Source organism: Primulina eburnea, chromosome 3 (genome assembly GCF_022965805.1).
Source record: "Primulina eburnea isolate SZY01 chromosome 3, ASM2296580v1, whole genome shotgun sequence".
Taxonomy (NCBI): domain Eukaryota; kingdom Viridiplantae; phylum Streptophyta; class Magnoliopsida; order Lamiales; family Gesneriaceae; genus Primulina; species Primulina eburnea.
The window spans coordinates 23,433,242-23,449,340 of NC_133103.1; the positions used below are offsets into that span (position 1 = coordinate 23,433,242).

Consider the following 16,099-nt stretch of genomic DNA (forward strand, 5'->3'; position numbering starts at 1 on the left):
GTTCATCAATAACCTTCAGTAATTCTTTGACATTATTATGCTGATTGACAAAACCACACATACCAACAGAGATTTTGTTCTTTATGAACATTACGCAGAGTCGATTAGATCGCTCCCATTTTTCATAAAGATCAACATCATCCGGAATGTTGTTTTCAGTATAGCAGATGGTTCGTCTTTCCATATAGCATAATCAATATTCATCCACCCTAATTGAAGAAGAATTCTTTCTTTCCAAATTTTATAATTATCGCCCTTTAGTTCGGGAATGTCACATTTCATATCAGAAAAACTCGCAGGTTACATAACTGCACAAAATATCATATGCTTAAAATTTTGAGAAAATATCATGTTTTACCAATGTAATTCATGTTTCAAAAATCTAGTGACATAAAATTTGCCTGTGGGCTAAAATTTTACTTCAATAAGATTTTTCTGCAACTTTATGATAAAACTATCAAAATGTATATTCCTTAGCTCCTGTGGGTAAATTAAGAAAAATATAATTTGATATTTTAACCTAATTAGTTATATAAATATAATAAAAATCCATGTGGGGTAAGTTTTATTATGTTTATATAATTAATTACACTTGATGTCCATTATGTGATTCAAATCCACTTAATGCATAATTTTTCATAATTAAGAATGATGTGGCTATTCCTTAATTATTTAAAATTATATGGTTCACTAGACAAAATTTTGGCTTTACTTAATGCTTTATATAATAATTATTTCGCAATCAACACTTTCCAAGAGTGCTCCCAGGAAAGATAGGTAGTGCTAAGGCCCTTTAAATACCCAACTTCTAGACAGAGCAATGTTCATCAGGGAGACCAGTGGCTATTCAAGACAGTTTAAACCGGTCTATGAAGAACTCTCTCAGATCATGTTTTCTTACGTCACCTTATAATTATTATTCAACTTAATTATCCACATTTATGTGAATCTTTATAAGCCAAAATTTAAATAACTTTATATTCACATTTTTACTTAATATGAACAAATACTTTCCCCATCAGTTTTTCTCTTCAATCAGAGTAATGATAAAGTGATGATCACATTTACGTGAAAATGTGGGCTCCTCATCAGTTTTTCTCTTTTATCAGAGTAGTGATAAAGTGAGGGTTATTTGTTCATTTGTGAATATCAGAAATATTTTATAATATTATATTCACATCTTACTTGATATGTTCATCTCATTATAATTTAATATGAACATAATGTGAATATTGATTTTCCAAAATAATTTTCAATACAATTTTCATTTAAATTTCAAGAATAAATGCAAGCACAATATTAAATTTGCATGTATAAATCAAACACTTATCCGTAATATTTGACATTATTTAACATGCAAAAATAATTTCTAAACATGTATTAAAAATTACGTCGAACTTAGAATTATTTTAATATGTACAAATTATTTAACCAAATGTTATATGTATATTGAATTATACATATAACTTAATTACACATTATTTATTTATTTAATATTATTATTATTAAAAATAATAAAATAAATAAATATATATAATTTAACCAAGAATTGAAGGCAATCAAAATATGTGGGCCCCGCATTTAATTTTTTTTAAAAATAATAATTATAAACAAATAAAACATCTTGTCAACTTATTAAATGCTCCGCAGGTTATTAGACGCATTCACGTGAATGCATTTCAATTATGAAGGCTTTCAATTATTACGAAGAACATTTCAAAACTGATAGCATCGTCTTCTTCTTTATTTTTTCTGCAACATTTCTCGGCAATATATTTTTTCTGCAGAGAAAATTTGTGCAAAATTTTTCAGAAATTCTCCAATTTTCAAGATTTCATCCGAGAACTCCGAAATGCAACGTGAAGAAATTTTCCGAAGAAATTTTCAGGTACGTAAACTTTCTTAAAGTTGATATTCAAACTTCAAGCTTCTTACGCAAATTTCAGAAAATGAAAAAACAAATTTTCAAAGCAGAGGTATCATTGCTCTGATACCAAATCTTAGAATTTTTTCTCAAAATCATGTTTTTTACTAATACATTAACATGAAAAAACTTTATGCGGAAATAGATCGAATATTACCTCCGTCCATTGAGAATTTTTTATTTCTCTGCTTTTCTTCTCGGTTGAAGCCTTCTAAGCACTCCACCCTCTTGATAGATGGTGTATATTTCTTTATAAGGTGTGTATGTCTAGGGACCTCAATCGCTCTATTTATAGGCGTTTTCTCAAACCATCGATGAGTGTATCGGGAACCGAGATTCAGAAGAAGAAACGTGTACGCATCTCAATTTCTAAAGTTGAGCACGTTCGTCAAAAATTGTAGGCAATGACCGTCGTTATTTTCTACACGTCTATTCTTCTTCTGATATGTGTCACATTTTCTTACACAAGAATCATAGGAATATTTGAAAATAAATCAAGCTAAGTATACAAATAATGGTAAAATATACACAAGCCAACACCAATGTTCACTCGAATTATACAAGAGGTCAATGAAAGTTTTACGAAGGAAGAATTAAAAAAATACACAATAATAATAATGTAAAAGATATATATTTGTATCGACGAGAAAAAATTAAAGTTTTCGGTGGTCGTGAGGAGATTTTATTCACCCCTTCCTTCCATGTGATTCTTCTTGTTTCTTAAATACATAGTACACTTCGTAAAAGAGTTGATATGATATAATTTTTTAATTTTTATATTTTACAATATAAATAAATGAAATTTAAAAGTTACTAATAAGTATCTATGGTAAAAAAACTAAAATAAAATTAGAAATGATGACTGTTTTAAAACATTTTAAAAATAAATATTAATGTACTTGAAGTAAGCCTTTAATATAAACTGGGAAGAAGGGGAATATGAATATTACGCACATAAGCTACTCCAAACATGTCTGAGCGTAACATACCTCGGATACACATGTACAACAGACATTATGCACATGCGATATGCATAAGTAACATGACTTCATGCTCATAAAAATTTCATACAAGGCATGCAATAGCGTAAAGATATCATTAGGAAGTTTCATATATTCTCATATTATTAAATCAGTGTATTAAACTAAGTTTGTAAATTATTTAACAAACAAGCATCACTCTTTACAAATGCAAAATTAAACATAACATAATGGAGAGCGGAAAAATTGTAATGGATTTGACAAATTCACAGTTCCTAAACAAATGATTCTTTAAGGAGTTATTCTTGACAGCCCTTTACAACACATGAGACTGGTAACTTTAACTGCTTTGCAAATAATATAGCAATTTGGTATATGAGTGTGTCCTGACAAAATGCTTACAAGATATTGTAGAACCAAGAAAATAGAGAGGACTTCATTTTGTCTGTTTCAACCCTTTTTAGATTGGGCATTGTTGGGAAAAATCTCTTGCATGCTTCCATGGCTATGTCAATCTAAAGTAATATATAGAGATAAAACATGTTTAAACACCATAATCATGACTTGTCCTACATAAAATAGAATATTCACTCTTGACATTCTGAAAAATAAACAGAAAACCAAACAATAAAGTTTCAAAAAATAAATAACACGGAAAAAATCAATGAGGCTAAAGGGAAATTCTTTCAACTCCCATTTGTCAATATTAGTAATATAGTATGGATCAACAAAGCTTAGTTCACTTCAGCAATAACCAGAGTCCAATATGACCGGCATACTTCAGAAAGAATAATTTAGCACAAATTTTTATATGGCATAATTTTTCTATATCAGGATAGTCTTATTGATATACGTTTTCCGATTAATTCGCAACATGTATATATGCTATTCCAAAGACTAAAGTAATCGAATCTCACATTGAAACTTAAAAAACATACACAAATACGTGAGAAACAGATAACATCATTTATGTAGGAAACTATTCCAAGGATGTAGGAAAATTCAAATAGCGAGCTTTAATTTATTTACTTAATTTTTTTTTCGAAAATTGATTTTGATTCTCTTCGACGCCAACTGGAAATTGTTTTGAAAAATTGTGAAAAGGAGAATGAAAGATAAAACCTTCAAGTGTGACATACTTAAGCTTTGTCCTTTCACCCACATTTGTTGTAATGCAGTCTCTTTTATTTCCACTCTTTCCCCTTGACCGTGGCCGTCTCCTGGTCTGCAAATTCAGATTTTTTTAGTAAATGTATCAATTTCATACATGCAATATCAAAATTATTCTGACAAATAAGTTAATGAAATTATGAACCTTGACAAAGAACTTCTTTGTATACAACATTTTTTGTTCTTGCATCATCAATATTTGTGATTGAATTTGGCTTTATCAAGACTTTTGTAGCGGACATTGAAGTGCCTCCAGATAATGCAACGTATAATTGGCCATGTGAAAACACAGGTTGTGGTAAGTATATACCAACAATTGGTATAGTTTGACCTTGTGCCTTATTAATTGTCATTGCAAAGCATAAACGAATGGGAAACTGTTTTCTTCTTAATTGGAAAGGATATCCCTCGTTCTTAGCAGGAGACAAGGGTATTCTTGGAATAAAAACATGTTTTCCAGCATGATGTCCAACAGTTATTTCTGCATGGATGACATTGTCTTCAAATTCCTTACAAACCATTCGAGTTCCATTACACAGGCCTTCAAATGGATCTATATTTCTCAACAGCATAATTGTACAGTATTTTTTCAAAACCAAACGATGAGGAGGCATTTCATTTGGAGTCGAGGTATTTAAAAATTCTTGAGGATAAAAATTATGAGTATCGTCAACAGCTTCATCAAAGCTTGCATATGTTTTACCTTCACCTGGGAAAAAATGAATAATTTTCTCATTCAACTTGTCAACATATTCATTTTTTGAAGTAAGTATTGCTCGAATTGTCATATATGCTATTGATTCAGCATTTTCTTTTAGATTCGGGAATATGTGATTTATTAGCATTTCTTCAGAAGACTCCTCATCATTTTTGCTATACTTGATGATCATTTCATCGGGAATTTTGATATTGCCTTCACTATCGGTAGGTTCAATCCCACTGCTACTTGTAGCAAAAAATCGCTAAAAACAGGGTCAAATTTTGATCTCATATTTTCAGTTAGAGTCATATGTTGCATTTGTTTATACAAATAAGATATTACTAAACTTGCATTAATTGTTTCTTGAATTGTGGCTTTTGGAACTACCGGCAAAACTTGCATGAAATCTCCTCCAAGAACAACCGCCTTTCCATGAAATGGTTTTTGGATTCCCGTTATATCTTGTAAACTTCTATCAACAGTTTCAATTGCTATCCGTTTTTCCATCAGTGCTTCATCCCATATAATTAATCGTGTTGCACGTAACAGTTCTGCAAGTCCACTTTGTTTTGATATTGTACAATAGCTTTCTTCATGCAAATCAATTGGTATTTTAAATCGGGAATGAGCTGTTCGACCACCAGGTAATATCGAAGCTGCAACTCCCGAAGTTGCTATAGCAAGGGAAATCATATTTCTTTTCCTAACATTTGCTAGCAAAGCACGATATAAATATGTTTTCCAAGTTCCACCAGGTCCATTGACAAAAAAAGGCCACTTCCAACGGAATCTAAGCACTCGAGAATTGTTGAAAATGATTTTCGTTGCCCTGCATTTAATTTGGATTGAGCTAACAAGTCCTCAGGTGATATTTCAATAGACATTTCCTCTCGAGCTTCTGTACAAATATTATCATTGTACTAATCTATTTTAATAGTTATTCTTGGCAAATCAAAAACATGAATACTTTTTCCCATAATTTCCAAAATAAAATTCAAGTTTTGCAATGTTTTTGATATCAAAAATTCCTTGTTGCCATCATTTTATTTCCTAAAATATTCGGACATCACGTCAAAGTAAGTGTCCCATAATTTTCTTACATCGAATGGCTCACAATATACTAATATTGCTGCAAAACGTCTTCTCAAAGCATATGGCATTTGGAAGCTCATAGCTTCATTCAAACACCCAAAGTTGCTCTGACCTGATTCAAGCAACCCATTTCTCTGTCCTGCTTCTTTGAATGTGAAACAAATCTTTCCATTAACCGTTAACAAATAGTTAAAAGAAGTAGGCCCTCTTACATCATTGAGCAATAATCTTAAATAATACCTTTCTCCTTCAGTAGGATTTGCACCATTTATACGTCCAATAACCTTTACTTTTTTCCTTTCATACCAACACTTGTTTCTTTTGTCTCATACATAATGTTCTGGGAATTCGGCATACAAATAAGATCTTGCTTTAGAATTTATTGAGCAGATATGAAAAAATTCAGTTAGCATCGTCTTTGAGGTCAATTCATGTTGAATGACATTTCCAAATTTTGATTCCTCCAAAATGTGATGCATTGTTTGTTAGGCAAGTGTAATGCCAAACTTATTACAGCCGAGGATATCTCGTTTAAATCAAATTAAAAAATTCTCCACAGTGCTTCTTGTGCTGAGACCCACCTTGCATCTTGAAAGTTCTTAATATCATCCACAACGGTATCACTATTGCTGGAGGCATTATGCACAACGACTTTATCATGTCCTTTATATATATATATATATATATATATATATATATATATATATATATATATATATAAATAAAGATATTTGACAGCCATCAATCCGGAGCATACTTCGACATTAACATGACAATCATACCTTAAAAGAAGGTAAGAATTGTGAGGAACAACACATTGCTTGTTTAGCTTTGCCTTTCGTATATCAACCATTTGCCCATCATTTCTTCTATAAATTGGATAACCATCTTTTCCTTGTGTTGTACTTTGAAATAACTGGCGTGGATAGTTGCTTTTACAATGCCCAACAATCATACAAGAATTATTTTTATTAAATCCCCACAAGGACCATGAATCATATGCTTCACAACAAGATTATGAAGGTTGGGATTTTTGTCTTTATTTGGTAATTCTGCTGATACATAGTAATCAAAATTTTCAGGACCATTGATTTTAGAATCTTGCCTCAAAATAATCAACATGTGCACATGAGGCAACCCCCTCTTCTGAAATTCCACCACATAAACAAATGCAGCAACCACTCCGAATATTGACTTGGTAATTATTTGATTTTTTAAATCTTGTAACTTAGCTCGAAATACCCTGGTAGTTAAATCAGGTCGATCCTGAGGTTGTTGACCTTCTTTCAAATTATCTGTTATCTCTTTCCATTCTGGATTACAAGTCATTGTAATGAAAAATCAGGTTTTCCAAACTTTCTTCCTAATTCCATTGCATCAAGATATCTACGACGCATATTTATTTCCGATAAACGATGCTGGAAGAACTATTCTTCTTCCAATTTCATTTCCTTTTGTTTCTCTATTTATAATGCTGTCAACGATACCTTGATAAAGTTCTGACCTCATTTCCGCTTGGTTCCTTCTAAAGTAATCCAATTTTGTTGTTTCAAGCTTAATATATATATCAACTCCATATTGTTGCAACAATCTTCCAGCATATAAAAGCATCGATGGCATGTTATCTCTATTTGGAATTTGTAACAATAGTACTCTCGGCAAGAAACCATCTTTTGCTTGTCTTTGTTCATTACTATGAAAATATATTAAAAAGTGAAAAATTACACATTCAGAATATGATATTTTTCACAATTTACAAATAAATATTATATATAATACAAATAAAACCATACATTAAATTATAATAATTAGAGAAATATTATATAGTGAATTGGTAAAAGTTCTAACAATGTATTAAATTAAATCAAACAAATTAGACAAATACACAAAGCATAAAAACACCAAAACATCATTGATAATGTAATGACGTTTTTTATCAATTGACAAATTCGAATATTTTTTTTCGAAAGTGGAACACCTATTAAATGTCAATAAATCTGCAATTTAAAAAAAAATCAAACAGCTTGTTAGGAATCAAATTTGGATATATATTATTTCAATTAAATGCTACAAATTTGAAATTTTTTCAATTGATGTACCTTGGTTAGTACGATTTCAACTGATGGATTGGTTGCTTCAAAGAACTTACTGTTTAGCAACACAATTAGTTACAACTTTTTAGTTCATTATATTATCAAAGATGCAAATGACGTTCAATAAATATAGCTTTTTATTAATACCGCTTCGAATTTGAGGAAGAAGCTTTTCTGCCCATAATAAATAGAAATTTTTAAAATTCTACAAAGAGGGGCTAAAATTTCGGTTGATACCTCGAATCGACGCAACAATTGTACCTACATCCAAAGATATAAAAAATATCAAATATTAGTACCAAAATCAATTTTACAGCTTAGTGGATGACGGCGGAAGAATGAAGAAAAAAGTCGTCGACAAAGTTACGAAATACCACTCCATATCGGTATCAATTAAAAGATTATGACGAGATTTTTTCGAATATGTATTTATTTCTAAGTTTTGCCGATATACGACGACAATAATACTAAATTTATTTTAATTAAAATTTAATTATTCAAGACAATTTAATTTGTTTATATAATTAAATAATTTTTTTAAAAAAAATATGTTTACTTAACAATAATTTTCACTATTCATAAATAATCAACTCTAATATATATAAGGCAATTATTTATCATCTTTCATAAATTAAATCACTAAAGGCCACCATTTTCACCCTCAAAACTCAGCTCATCTTCTTAATTTTATGGTACAACTTCATTGAACAATACAATGTAATGAATTTTTTTTAATTTTATATATATATATATATATATATATATATATATATATATATATATATATCTTGGTAATAATATAATTTATACATTAATTTCAAGCTCATCTCAACTTCAAATCGTGAATTCATCTTTGTGAGCTCGGGTTGATACAATTTTATTTTCTCGATATATATACATCTCTGATCGAAACTCCTATCTTATATGGTCCAATAAATTTTGTTCAAGTATTTTTTATAACAATTATGTATGTGGTGTAGCCTATCATTTGCAGAGAGCTAATGTTTGTGATATTCATCTCTTGCATTTTCGGTACTAAATCTTTAGGTGCTGCTCACCTTTAAATGAAATCACCTTTAAAATTTTACATCGTCCACCACTCCTATTTGTGGAAAAATTTTAGAAGGTTTATTGTTTACAAGGACATAAAAATAGAATTCTATGACAAATAGAACTAATCATTATCATTACATATAATCGTACAACCCAAACTAACATTACTAAGCAAGGAAACAAGAATCACCGGATTGGAGAAAGGATGTAACATGTTAATGGAGCAAAGCCATACCACTGAAAAGCACAAGAAACCCATACGCGCTCCATTGTGGTTAACATCACAAAGTTTTGAAACAAAATACTGCACAACATTCCTACCCGAAATTGGATGATTTTTTTTCTCCTCCACAGAAAAACAGAGAGAGACAAATTCAAAAATCGGTCTTTCGACGAAGTTTTGCACAGAAACAGGGTGACTAACATCAAGAAAATCGAAATAACCCCCTCAACAATTGGTACCAAAAGTCGAACTAAATTGATAGTTAAAAAATCACTCACCGGCAACCTATGAAACTCGATCTACGACAAGATTCCGAACTCCAAATGCCTTGAAAAGTCAAGTCCAAGCAACGGCGGAGGCCCGGTGCGGTGGATGACGGCGGAAGGAAAAAGATCGTCGACTAAGTTGCGAAATACCCCTCCATATCGGTATCAATAGAAAGATTATGACGAGATGTTTTCCAATATGTATTTGTTTCTAAATTTTGACAACTTACAACGCGAGAACCGGTGGCAAGCGGCAAAGGATTTAGAATCTGTGTTGAGAGTAGGGATAGCAATGGGCCGGGGGGGGGGGGGGTTGGGTTGCCATTACCATCCCCATCCCCGAATTCCATCCCCACCCCCATACTCGTCCCGATCCCCGTTTTTATCCCCAAACCCGAAACTTCGGGGATCAACTTCCCATCCCCATCCCCGTTTCAAAAATATTAATATGGCAAGACGACGACGAATTCGGAGATTTTCTCAAATCAAAAGTTATTATTATCTATTATTATTAGAGACAATATTAATATTAATAACAATATTGTTGAAAAATAATATTTAACATGTGTGTATTGAATATTTGAATGTTGAAAATAAGAGTTGTAAATATTGAAAATTAATGTGTGATGATGTAGGTGATGATGAATTTATTTTTGGATTATTTGTAAAGATTTTCTATAAATAGATCTCTCATTTGTGAAGAAAATCACAATTGAGTAGAGAGAAAAATATTATAAAGTGTGTAGTTTGGTAAATTTTGAGAGTTTGAGATTTTTTAATTTTTACCATAAATTTTTACTTTTTCACAACACGTTATCAGAACGAAGCTCTAAAAGTCCTCCATCCTTTTCCAAGCTCCAAACAGAAGAAAAAGGTAACAAAAGTAATAATATTTACTTTACTGTTATTTATTTATTGTGTATATATTTAATATATAATATAATGTTATTATTAGAAATAATAAAAATAAATTTTTCGAAAACTTGTTATAAATCCTGGGAGGATGTTAAGACGACATCTCACACTCCCGGTAAGGGATACGACAAGTATAAAAGCCTATAAGATTTTTAAACAAAATAACTTATGACACATCATTATAATAATACGATATGATATACATAACTATTTAAACATGTCTAATATTATATACATCATATTATTACCATAAAATTATACAAATACATACCTTTATTTTTTTTGTACACCAACGGTCATAAACAGTAAAAAATGGCTAGTTTTTGCCCTATAAATATGATCTCACAAATGCTTTCAATCACTCCAACTTTCTCAAGGTTATTTTTAATTATTTTGGTTATCATGCTCACGAGTCTTGTATTTATCGGAGAATATCCTCCTCGTGTGTTTTCTTTATTTTTACAAATGCTTGTACTTGTTGTTTATCCATTACTTTGTATTGGAATATTCATTAACTAATAAAATGCATCGTAATTTTTTTTAGTACCACCATGTCAAATTTAACAAAGCTCGAATTTGTTGCGCTCGACATCACGGGGAAAAATTATATGCCATGGACTCTCGATGTAGAAATTCATCTTGAGTCATTGGGTCTAAGTGAGACAATAAAAGAAAATGACATATCGACATCACAAGAAAAGGCAAAAGCCATTATATTTTTGCGTCGACATCTCGACGAGGGATTGAAATGTGAATATTTAATTGAAAAAGATCCCATGGCTTTGTGGAAAGGATTGAAAGAAAGATTTGAACATATAAGGGAAGTTATACTTCTGACCGCCCGTGATGAATGGAATATGTTAAGATTCCAAGATTTTAAGAAAGTCAGTGATTACAATTCAGCGATGTATCGAATAATCTCGCAGCTAAAATTTTGTGGACATGAGGTCACAGAATCGGAAATGCTCGAAAAAACATTTTCCACGTTTCATGCATCAAATATTACTCTACAACAACAATATAGAGTACGTGGATTTGCGAGATATTCTGAACTCATCGCATGTCTTCTTGTGGCGGAAAAGAACAACGAGCTATTAATGAGAAATCATCAGTCCCGACCCACTGGATCAACAACATTTCCAGAAGTAAATGCTGTAAGTAAAAATGAATTTAAACTTCGAAACCAAAATCAAATCAAAGACAAGATTTTGGTCGAGGTCGAGGTCGTGGACGTGCACGTGGACGTGGAATTGGCTGTGGTCGTGGTCGAGGCCGTGGTTTTGAAAACAATAGAGATAGTTATTTTTATAACTCATCTTAAAAGAGCGTCCCAAACCATCCACAGAAAAGGCATCATGAGAATACAAGTGTTAATGAGAATCACTCAAAAAGATATGAAAGTTCTTGTTTCATATGTGGTACTCCAGGACATTGGTCCCGTATTTGTCGAGCCCCTGAGCATCTTTGCAAACTTTATAAAGAATCATTAAAGGGGAAAGAAAAGGAGACCAACTTCATTGAACGCAATGACCGTTTGAGTGATTCAACTCATTTTGATGCTGGTGATTTTATGAATGATTTCTCTGGAAATGATCAATATGTTGGTGGGATAGAAATGAACAATATTGATGCTGCAGATTTTCTCAATGATTTATCTGAAAATGAACAATATAATGGTAGAATATAAATGTACAATAATTTATTTTTCATGTATTCATATAATAATGTTTTATTGTACAATTATGATATGTGTTATATTTATATATGTATTTTTAGTAATTTTATTTCATTGCATATTTTTTTGAAGTTCAAATATGGAAAATGCTATGAGAAAAGCTGAAGTTTGCATACCCGATAGTGATACAACGCACACTATCCTCCGAGATAAAATATATTTCTTGGAACTAAAACCAACAAAAACAACGGTGAATACAATATCAGGTCCTGTAGACTTGATTAAAGGATGTGGTAAAGCACAATTTTTGTTACCTAATGGTACAAAATTTTTGATCAATGATGCTTTATATTCACCACAATCGAAAAGAAATTTGTTGAGTTTTAATGATATATATTCCCATGGGTATGATACTCAAACAATGAATGAAGGAAATGAGAAATATATGTGTCTTATCACATATAAATCAGGAAAGAAAAATGTGATTGAAAAACTACCAATGCTCCCTACTGGATTGCATTATACACATATAAGTCCGATTGAGTCAAACATGGTAGTTGATAATTCTTCAATATTAACCAATTGGCATGATCGATTGGGACATCCTGGTTCAACAATGATGCGAAAAATTATAGAAAATATACATGGTCATCCGCTGAAAGACCAGAAGATCTTTCAGAATAATAAGTTTCAATGTAAAGCATGTTCTCTTGGAAAACTTATTATAAGACCATCACCAGCCAAAATCCAAACTGAATCACCAATGTTTCTTGAACGTATTCAAGGTGATATTTGTGGACCAATCCATCCATCATGTGGACCATTCAGATACTTTATGGTATTGATTGATGCCTCCAGCAGATGGTCACATGTATGTTTATTGTCAACTAGAAATGTTGCATTTGCAAGATTACTTGCTCAAATAATAAAATTGAGGAATCAATTTCCCGATTATACAATCAAGAAAATTAGACTTGATAATGCTGGTGAATTTACTTCCCAAACTTTCAATGATTATTGTATGTCTATGGGAATCATTGTTGAGCATCATGTTTCTCATGTACATACACAGAATGGATTGGCTGAATCATTGATTAAACGTCTGCAAATGATTGCTAGACCAATGATTATGAAAACAAAGCTCCCTATTTTTATATGGGGACTTGTAATTTTACATGCTGCTTCATTAATTTGCATCAGACCAAGTGCATATCATAAACTCCCCATTGCATCTTGCATTTGGTAAAGAACCAGACATTTCTCATCTGAGAATTTTTGGATGTATGGTGTATGTGCCTATTGCACCACCGCAAAGAAAAAAAATGGGACCTCAAAGAAAGGTTGGAATTTATATCGGTTATGATAGTCCATCAATCATTCGATATCTTGAACCTCAGACATGCAACGTGATCACAGCACGTTTTGCTGATTGTCATTTTAATGAGGAAATCTTCCCAATGTTAGGGGGAGAACAGAAACATACCGAAAAGGAAATTACATGGTATGTATCATCATTGTTACATCTGGATCCAAGAACAAAACAATGTGAAAAAGATGTACAACAAATTGTACACTTGCAAAGAATAGCAAATCAAATACCAGATGCATTTGCAGACACAAAAGTGGTAACTAAATCATATATACATGCTGCAAATGCCCCTAATCGAATTGAAATTCCAAAGAAACAAATTGAAGATACTCATGATGTCATTAAACGCCTGAAGCGTGGAAGGCCAGTCGGTTCCAAGGATAAAAATCCTCGAAAAAGAAAATTCATAGAGAAACACGATGATCACAAAAGAGAAAATGATGTTCCTGAAGAAACACATGATAATCACAAAATAGAGAATGGTGTTCCTGAAGAAACACATGATGATGAAAATGTTCTGTCAGAACCACAAACTGACGAGAATCATGAAATCTCTATAAATTATATTAATACTGGAAAAATATGAAACCGAAAAGATATAGAAGAAATTGATGATATATTTTCTTATAATGTGGCAATCGACATCATAAATGATAAAGAAGATCATGAACCAAAATCTTTTGGTGAATGTAAAAATCGGCAGGATTGGATAAAATGGAAAGAAGCCATCCAGGTTGAATTGGATTCGCTAAATAAACGTAATGTTTTTGGACCTATAGTCCTTACACTTGAAGGTGTAAAACCTGTTGGATACAAATGAGTTTTTATTCGAAAGCGAAATGAGAGATGAAATAGTAAGATATAAAGCTCGACTTGTTGCACAAGGTTTTTCTCAAAGACCTGGAATTGATTATGTAGAAACATATTCTCCCGTGATGGATGCAATTACGTTTCGGAATTTGATTAGCTTGGCAGTATCTGAAAATTTAAAAATGCGTCTTATGGATGTTGTTACAGCTTACTTATATGGATCACTTGATAGTAATATATATATGAAAATCCCTGAAGGATTTAAGATGCCTGAAGCACAAAGTTCAAAACCCAGAGAATGTTATTCTGTGAAATTACAAAGATCATTATATGGGTTAAAGCAATCCGGTCGAATGTGGTATAATCGACTAAGTGATCACTTGATGAAAAAAAGATATGTAAATAATTCGATATGCCCTTGTGTTTTCATTAAGAAAACAACATCCGGATGCGTAATTATTGGTGTATATGTTGATGATTTAAACATCATTGGAACGAATAAGGAAATTCAAGAAGTTGTGTCATACTTGAAGGAAGAATTTGAAATGAAGGATCTTGGAAAAACCAAGTATTGTCTGGGTTTACAAATTGAACAAAAAGAATGTGGAATGTTTGTTCACCAGACAAATTATACAGAAAAGATCCTTAAACGTTTTAATATGGATAAATCAAATCTTTTAAGTACTCCAATGGTTGTTAGATCATTAAACATAGAAAAGGATCCATTCCGACCATGTGAAGAAGATGAAGATATTCTTGGTCTAGAAGTACCATATCTAAGTGCTATCGGTGCCCTTATGTATCTTATAAATTGTACAAGGCCTGATATATCTTTTGCTGTAAATTTGTTGGCAAGATTTAGCACACATCCAACAAAGAGACATTGGACGGAATTAAACATATATTCCGTTATCTACGAGGAACGACAGACTTGGGACTTTTGTATTCAAGATGCTAATCCAAGTATAATTGGTTATGCCGATGCTGGATACTTATCTGATCCACACAAGGCACGTTCCCAAACTGGATATGTATTTACTCGTGGAGGCACTGCAATTTCTTGACGTTCACAGAAACAAACGCTCGTAACAACTTCATCAAATCATAACGAGATTATTGCACTACATGAAGCAAGTCGTGAATGTGTATGGTTAAAATCAATGACCCAACATATTCAAATCTCATGCGGATTATCATTCGACGAGAAGCCTGTGATACTATATGAAGATAATGCTACATGTGTTGCTCAAATGAAAGAGGGATACATAAAAAACGACATAACTAAACATATTCCTCCTAAATTCTTCGCATTCACCAAGGAGCTTGAGAAGAATAAATATATTGATGTTCGTCACATTCAATCAAGTGAAAATTCATCAGATCTTTTCACAAAGGTACTTCCTACGACAATATTCAGAAAGCACATATATAATATTGGGATGCGCAATCTACGAAATTTGTGAAGAATTGTTCATGTAAACATCAGGGGGAGTTTACGTGACTGCACTCTTTTTCCCTTACTATGGTTTTTATCCTAATGAGTTTTTCCTAGTAAGGTTTTTAACGAGGCAATACAAAAACACGTAATGAAGACATCATCGTATCTTGATCATCATCACAAGGGGGAGTGTTGAAAAATAATATTTAACATGTGTGAATTGAATATTTGAATGTTGAAAATAAGAGTTGTAAATATTGAAAATTAGTGTGTGATGATGTAGGTGATGATGAATTTATTTTTGGATTATTTGAAAAGATTTTCTATAAATAGTTCTCTCATTTGTGAAGAAAATCACAATTGAGTAGAAAGAAAAATATTATAAAGTGTG

At 31.7% G+C, this 16,099-nt stretch overlaps 1 long non-coding RNA gene across 2 annotated transcripts; it reads right to left on the minus strand.

Annotated features, from left to right (window-relative positions):
* Window positions 1-2,828: 2,828 nt before the first annotated feature.
* LOC140828423 (uncharacterized) lies at window positions 2,829-9,776 on the minus strand. Of its 2 annotated transcripts, XR_012117196.1 has the most exons (5): window positions 9,248-9,776; window positions 8,107-8,220; window positions 4,220-4,555; window positions 4,044-4,129; window positions 2,829-3,419 (listed from the first exon to the last, which is right to left on the minus strand). It is a non-coding gene; the product is annotated as an uncharacterized lncRNA (long non-coding RNA). The 2 variants fall into 2 exon arrangements; XR_012117195.1 differs by lacking the exon at window positions 2,829-3,419 and having other exon boundaries at window positions 3,432-4,129; window positions 9,514-9,776.
* Window positions 9,777-16,099: the final 6,323 nt, after the last annotated feature.